We start from the raw sequence: 8,958 nt of genomic DNA, 5'->3' as shown, positions 1-8,958 counted from the left end.
TTCAATGCTAAAGGCAAAGAACACTCTGTCCAAGCACAAAGAAAATAGGGACAGAGGACAAAATATGACAGGAAATAATTGCAAGAATAGGAGTTACAGGGGCAGAAGGAAGCTAAAATGGGGCTGGCTCTGTTACCATGTTAGGCCGGGAGGTAACTCCTCAAAACAAATTGTCTTTGCATTAAGATTGCTCATGGATATATACAAGGAGGGAGAGACTCTTGGGCTTCACCTCCCAATATCCCTTCATATTCCTATTCTCCACTATTTACTATTTACATTATTTACATATATTAACCCAATCCCAATGATTAGGTGTCAACAATTAAACCTTTATATTAAATCAAATATTATAAGCCCTAATATTAAACCCTAATATTATAAACCTAATATTAAACACTAATATTGTGTTGTTCGATAAATATATGTCATAATGCAACAATGTAACATTGAAATAATGTTTGTCACATGGCTTCACCAAAATCATTGATGAACATGGTTTGACTAATTTTACCATGGTTGAATAATGTTTTCTATGATAGATTATAGTTGTCTATATTGATAATGGAAGGCTATGATTGACCATGGTTTATCATGGTGACCAAGGTTGACCATATTTGATCATATCAACAATCGTTGGCTATGTTGAGCATGGGTTGACCATGATTTTTAAAGGTTAATATGATTTCAGATTTAAGATTTCTAGTCATATTCATTAGTTGTAATTAATTTTCCGGTTCCATCTCATTCAAGAAGATATTTAAATCAACGTTTCAAACCTACGACTGAGGTTCATCATCAGGAAATGAGGTTCATCATCAGGAAATAAAAGCATGTGGAAAACTGATTCAACCTTGGTATGATAAATAGGGAAATGTATTTTGGGGTTTAATGGAAAAAAAAATATATTGTTGACAATGAAATTAATTTAGGTTTTATTAAGAATACTATAAAATTGGTGTGATATGTTAAAATTAATAAAACAATTAGAATTATAGAATATTACATATGTTTTTATACTATATTTATTATTTAGATAAATCATTTTTATTGTTGAATTGTAAATATTAATTTTATTAAATAAATTAAAATATTTATGAAGGATTGGAATAAATATGAGAGATCAGTGATGGTTGAAATTAATAAAATAATGAGAGTAAATAATTAGAGTGTTTATATACATAATTAATATATTTTTATTAATTTCTAAAAATTAATAATTTGAATTTCATGAATAGTCAAAGAATTTAAAATACAATAAGATTAATTAATGAATTAAACTAAAGGAATGAGGGATTAGAGTCAAATAGAGCAGGTAAAAATCAACCAAAAAAATGATGATGCAGGGATTAAAAAGTTTTGGATTTGGATGTCAATGTAGGGATCCAATTTTTGCTTATGCTCCATCCCTCAACCCTGTTTAGGTTTTTTAGATGTTTATTGATTTCGATGGCTTCTCTGAATTTTCTGTGGAAATAATGGTCAATTCTGGCAAGGATGCAGGCTTCTTCAATGCATATATGATGTTTAATATTATTGGAATGTTCAACAAGAACAGAGTTTTTTAACCTATTATGTTTTATGTTTGCAGCATGTTCAAGGATACGAGTTTTGATTGATCGACCCGTCTCCCTAACATATGGAATACCACAAGAACAAGGAATCAGATAAACTCATTTTCAACATTTGGGGTCAATGGGATCTTTGATAGAATTGAGGCGACTACAGATTGCATTTCTAGGTTTAAAGGTGGTCATTATTCTATGTTTTTTTAGAACATGAGCGATTTTATTAGTGGTCCCAAGAATATATGGAAGATTTACCTTGCCATTGAAGTCATCCAAATTATTTTTATTTTTAGGATAAGTTTTTATGCTAACTTTATTCAGCGCTTTGATGATTTGATGTTTTTTATATCCATTTAAAAAAAATGCATTTATTAGTTGGGCATTTTCTTTATCTAGGTGATTTTTGTTAGAGATTCTTATTGCTCTTGTTGTAATAGTGTTTAGAATCCCTAATTTTTGGTTAGGATGGTGGTGGGAAGAGGCATGAATATATTTCTCTATATGGGTCTTTTTTCGGTAGACTTGGTGAGATATGGAACCATTAGAATTACGAGTGATAAGGATATCAAGGAAATGAATGTTGTCATTAACTTCTACTTCCATGGTGAATTTGATGGATGAGGAAAGACTATTAAGATGTTGTTAAAAGTTTCTAAAGCTTCCCTACCATGCTGCCAGAAGATGAAGGTGTCATCCACGAATCTTTTCCATAATTTGGGGTTTAAGGGAGCACTTCCAAGGGATTTGGTTTCAAACTCCTCCACGAAAAATTTCGTTGTGATTGGGGAAAGTTGGGAGCCCATTTCTACTCCACAAGTTTGTTCATATATTTCATCCATGAAACTAAATAAGGTAGATTTGAGACATATTTCAACAAATTTTGAAGTGTTAGGATTAGTGATTTTTTGGACAACCTTCATGGCTTCATCAATAGGAATATTAGTATATAGAGCAGTGACATCAAAGCTAACTAAAATGTCATTTTTATCGAGTTTAATATCCTTGATTTCATTGATAAAATGGGTGGAGCCTTTGACTATGGTTGACTATATATGATCACGATTGTCCATGGTTAACCTAGGTTACCCATGGTTAGACATGGCTAGCCATGGTTGAAAAAGGGTCAACCATGCTAAATAGATTCAACTATGGTTGACAATGTTTGAATATGGTTTGATTATGGTTAACCCAATATTATAAACCCATACATTATAAATTCAATATTGTAAACCATAATATTAAACCTAATATTATAAACCCAATATTAAACCCTAATATTGCGACGTTTAATAAATTTATGTCATAATGCAACAATGTTTGTCATAGTGTGATGTTTGTCACATGGCTTCACCAGGATAACCATGGGTGAACATGGCTTTACTAATTTGACCATGGTTTACCATAGTTTTCAATGATAGCTTATGGTTGTATATATTGATAATGGAAAGTTATAGTTGATCATGTTTTGTCATGGTGACCAAGGTTGATTGTATTTGACCATATTAACAATCGTTGGTCATGTTGAGCATGGGTTGACCATGGTTTTTAAAGGTTGATTATGGCGAGTATGGTTTACTAAATATGACCGTGTTTGACCATGGTTGACCTAGGATGTGCATGGTTGAACACATGGGGGTTTCACTGGGGGAGCAATACCATACCACATGTGTTCATATTGGGGGATATATATTGAGGGGAAAATGACATAATATATTGAGCATATAATAGGGGGTAAAGTGTTTTTATATGTTGTGTATAAAAAAATGGAGCTCAAAGTCAATGGAAAAATAGAAAGGGGTATAAAAATGTTAATGAAAGAATGGATACCTACAATATCTAGTGAAAGAAGGGTTTTTTTTAAAATTGGGAAGGTGTATTAGGTTCATATTGATAGGGGGTTAAATATAATGATTTTTAGAGGTATTTTCCAATATGTAGTCAAATTAAGGGTATTGTTTAGTATACCACGAACGCACGTGTTACGCCAAAGTTTTATTAAGTGAAGCACCCTATGGTTGAACATCAATCACCATGGTTGATGAAGGTCAACCATGCTAAATAAACTCAAATATGGTTTATAATGGTTGACCATGGTTTGAATATGGTTAACCCTAACCATCCACTACAAGCCTCCATGTTCAACCATGGCCATACACTATGGTTCAATATAGTTCACTATGGTTCACTATAGATCACCTATAGATAGATCATGATTCCCAGGGTAAGTATGGTTCACCATGGTAATCATTTTGACTATTGCTAACTATGATGCCCATGTTGACTTTAGTTGACCATGTCAATAATAATAAACCATAGTTATCATATGTTAATGTATATATTAATTTATAGTTAAGACAATATAAATATGTAGATAAATATATTATAGTTCGTTGTCTGTTATCAGTCCGTTGTAGTTGTTGCTGTAGTTGCCTTTGCTGCCATTTTAATGTTATTTTAATGTTTTAGTATTGTTATTAAAGTTATATGTGTGTGTGTGTGTGTGTCATAAATAAATATTAATAATATATTAAATATTAAATAATAATATATTAAGTATGTATTGTTTTGATAAACTAAATATTAATAAATTGATATATTAATTAAAATATTTATATATAAATGTTTTAAAAATATATCAATTTATTAATTATTATTCAATTTAACGAATATTATAGAACTCGATGTTATAAATCCTAATATTAAACTTTATATTATAAACTCAATATTATAAATCCTATATGATAAACCCTATATACTAAACTTAATATTATAAATCGTAACATTATAAACCATATATTTTAAATAAATATTATAAACCAAATAGGCCTAGTGGTTAAGAGCATGTGTTTCCTCCTAAGAGCTCACAGGTTCAAAACCAGAGGGGGGGTAGAGTATGTATGCCTTCGTAAACTTAGCAATCAAATTGTTGCCGAGAGGTGGGTCCCTTGTCCCACAAACAAGGGGTATCATACATCAATTTGGTGTATGGCTTGACCGTGACCTTAAAATTGGATAATAATAATAATAATAATAATAATAATATATAAACTAAATATTTTATATAATATTATAAAGAAATATTAAAAATTTATTGGGTTTAATTCTAATATCACTGTTAATTGTGTATTTAAAACCATTAATTCAATGGCTTGCTCATATGGTGTGTCCTCTAAGATTGTGTTATGGTCCCCTAACATTTCCTCCAAGGCCTTGTTATGATCCTCCTTGTACTTTTAGCGGTGGTGTTCATGTTTCTTCTCATATATTTTCAACTTGAATAACAAAAAATCCTAAACAATAAGCTCTCATAGTAATAGAGCCATAATATTATGTTATCAAATCTTAATCGAGCACTAATAATGTACTGATACTTGAATTAGCCTTATGTAAGTTTAGTTAGACTAATGTTTGAAAGCATATCACAATTATTATTCCATTAATCCCTAATTAATGTTGCCATTCTTAAAAGCTTCTTTTCTTTTATATACGTCTCTTAAAAAAACAATGCCTATAAAAACATAATGTAATTAAGAACTTTAATTATATCCAATAATAAAATTATATATAATCTTATTATTGCAAATTTATATTTTTCTATTTAAATTTGACAAAATTATATTTAAAATAAAATAATTTTCATTTATTAGAAACTATAAAATGATTTTTTCGGTAATAATATCCACAAAATATAATTAAATGTAAATCTTAGAGTGACTAGCTTTCCCATTAGCTAAGACTTCCAAAACTCACCAACTATCCTTTTAACTATTTAATAGAATAGTTTGAATACAATATATATGCATAGATGCTATAAACCCTATATTAAATTCTAATATAAGTCTATTATAAACATTAATATTAATCGAGTTTAGGCTTCTGTGATCCATATCTAGATTATAAAAAAAAATTGGTATTAATCACATCAAGAAATATTTGCCCACATGTTTCGAACCAGCTAGTGTGGTTCATCGTCAGGACTTGAACCATAATTGCTGGTTCGAAACACATCGAAAAATATTTCTTGATGTGATTAATACCGAATTTTTTTATAAACATTAATATTATAAAGCTTAATATTAAACTCAATATTATAAATCTTCAAATTAAACCCAATATTATAAACCTCAAATGTTATAAACACGATCACAACCACATTAGTAAATAGAGTTGACTAAAGCTTATTAAATTGTATTATCAATAAATATTATTATTATTAATATTAAAGTATTATACCATTTTAAATATTATTAAATATAAATCTTACACTTTATAAACAAATAATTAAACTTTCATTATTTAAATATTATTAATAAATAATTAGTAAAATTTAAATTTATTTTGTAACAACCATTCAAGTGATATAATACATTACTGGTAGACCTAAGGCATGGCACAATGCTCTGGTTTTACCTGCGGCTGATCTCTCAGCCTCCTATTGAGGGCCTTCTGCCCTACCTTTGCGTGCGAGTCGGGCTCCTCTCATCCTCTTGTTGAAGTTCCCCTTCCCTTCCCCTATGTTTTCCCTCGGTTCTTGTTGGTCTTGCAGTGCCTATCTTTTTGGTCTAGGCTAGGATGGCAGCGTTTTCCCAGGCGGAGCTACTGCTGGCCGATATCGTTGTGTTCAATTCCTTGGTGGCGTCAGCTCCAAAGTTTCAAAAGTAAGGTGCGTCCAATTTTGTGAAGTCGGCTAAGGAGATCCCATAAATAGAGATTAGCACCTATCAAGCATGCTATTGTGCTTTGCAGCTCGTTGAACGAGGGCTTATTGGCCAGTTCATGGGCCTTTGGTCATATCTGTAGATGGTTAAATCCTGGATAGAGAAGAACTAGAACCTCTCATCAAAGGTGAGGTAATATCTTCTTTATCTCGCAAAGGTTTCTATAACATTTATTTTGAGAACATGCTGGACAAATATTTAGTGTTCAGAAGCGGTCCATACTTTATGGGGGTCCAAGGGTTGTATTTGGATCACTGGAGTCCAAGATTTACTCCGAAAGGTGACATTCCTTCCTCGGTTCCAGTCTAAGTGAAGTTTCCGTATCTCCACCTTCATTGCTGGAACAATGCAACTTTTAGGATGAGAGGGAACTCCCTGTGAAAGTATATTGACTGTTCCAAATCGAAGGATGACCTTTTCTCATGTGCTAGGATCTGTGTGGAGGTCGACTTAGAGAAAGGTATCCCAATGACAGTAAATATTTGTATGGATAGCTTGATGCATGTGCAGGAAGTTGACTATGATCAACTCCCATTTAAATGTAAGCTTTGTCATGAATATGGACACTTTGCTAAAAGTTTCCCAAAGATCCAAGATAGCTTGGAAAAAAACCAGGAGAATCAAATGAATAATGGTAGCAAGTACAATGAAAAAAAGGAAACCCTATGCAGAATAATGGGCCAACCCTGAGTCACAAATCGACCTCTAAGGATGCTAGTCCAAGTCAGAGTCTCCCCCCCCCCTTGGGTTCGTCAATGGTGGGTGGTTCGGAACATGAGGAAGAAAATTGATTTCATGTCCTCACTTCTGCTCCTGAGGTTGGAAGCTCCCCCCCCTCCCCCCACCAAATAATCACCACGGATAATGCCACTGTGACTGCCATTCCCTCCTCTGCCTCGAAAAAACAAAAGGAAATACCCTCTAGTCTGGAAACAATTAATAGTATAGAAGAATCCTCGGACGAAGAGGAGGAAGAAGAAGGATTTTTATCATCAAAGGAAGTACTAGGAATGGAAATACCTCAAAGATCAATAGATGAAAATTCAGAAGGAACAAGGGCCAAGCAAATGGATAGGAAGGTCAAAATATCATGAAGGAAATCAAACAAAGAAATAAGGACATAAAAAATGGAAAAAGACAAAGAGATGGGATTTCAACATAGAATACCTCGTCATCTAGCTGACTTGGGGAACAAAGTAGGAAGAAAAGTAATATGGGCCCTGTCAAGGGGGCGATATCCACAAAAAAGTGATTTATGAATATAATCTCCTGGAGCTATAGGGGACTAGGATCTGGGAAAAGAATATCTGAAGTGAAGTCTCTAATCCAAAAGGAAAGACCAATAGTCACTCTCCTTTAGGAGACAAAGTTGGATGAGTCTGACCTCCACTCACTCCATAATAAAATCTAGGGCTACAATAATATGGGAGAAGTAATTTCGAGAGGAGCATTAGGAGGGCTATGTACAATGTGGAATCCAAAGAAACTTCAACTGGTAATCTCTTTAAAAACCACCCACTAGATAGAAACTTCTTTGAATAATATAGAGATGCAACAAATTTTCACCATGATCAACATATACATGCTTACTAATTTTCAAGAAAAACAAGAATGCTGGAAATATTTGATTGGGCTAAAAGGTTTAGAGTATGGTTGAAAGTGCATTTCAGGAGGAGATCTTAATACCACAATGGGAATACATGAGAAAAGGGGAGGCTCAATTGTAAGAGACGCCCTTTAGGAGAATATGGAGGATCTTATCCTAAACCTAAACCTATTTAATGCCAATCCTCTGAAATTTATCTATACCTGGAACAATAAAAGGTCCAGCCTGGGTCACATTGATGCTAGGCTTGACTGTTTTATAACCTCAGACAACCTTTTAGTTTTGAGCATATGCCTAAAGTCTTCCATTTTTCTGTGGTGTGGCTCAGACCATTGTCTGATTAGCCTCTTGATCTCCCTGTCCCTTAACTTGGGCCCTATCCCCTTTCGATTCTTCCCTTTATGGTTGGACTCTCTTGGATTCCTAGACATGCTCTCCCTCTCTTGGTTGGGGTGGGTCGAGGGCAACCCGGTCACTATTTTGGTAACAAAAATCAAAAGGTTGAAAGGAGACATTAAAAAATGGCTAAAAGAAAATAAACCTGAAGGACAATGTGACATAAAGGAAATGGAAGAAAACTTAGCCTCAATAAAGGGAAAAATGGAAACCTCTCAGGTAAACCTATCATACATCAAAAAATAAATTGATACCTTCAAGGCCCTCCACACTAATCTTAGAAGGGAAGAAGAGTATTGGAGACTAAAATCGTGAAACAATTGGCTATTGACTGGGGATAGGAACATAAAGCTCTTCCAAGTAAGCTAAGTTCAGGGAAACCAAAACCAACATAGCTCAGATCAATTTTGGAGGGCACACCATAAATAATTCTAAAGAAATAAAGAGAGTAGCAGTGGAGCATTTCGGAAGCCTCTATAGGAAGGACCCAGTACATGATGTTCAAAATGCAGAATATTTCCTGGAAGGTATCCCTGCTATGGCCTCAATGGACATGAACAAAGAATTGGTCTCTATTCCATCGGTTGAGGAGATTAAGGTAATTCTCTTCTCCTCCCTCCCTGATAAGGCCACTAGCCCAGATGGGTTCTCGGCCAGCTGTGATCCTAAA

This window comes from Pinus tabuliformis, chromosome Q, assembly GCF_031772625.1.
Source record: "Pinus tabuliformis cultivar Carrire ecotype Pingquan chromosome Q, CPIR1, whole genome shotgun sequence".
NCBI classification, from domain to species: domain Eukaryota; kingdom Viridiplantae; phylum Streptophyta; class Pinopsida; order Pinales; family Pinaceae; genus Pinus; species Pinus tabuliformis.
Note: the sequence above shows the minus strand (reverse complement) of the source record.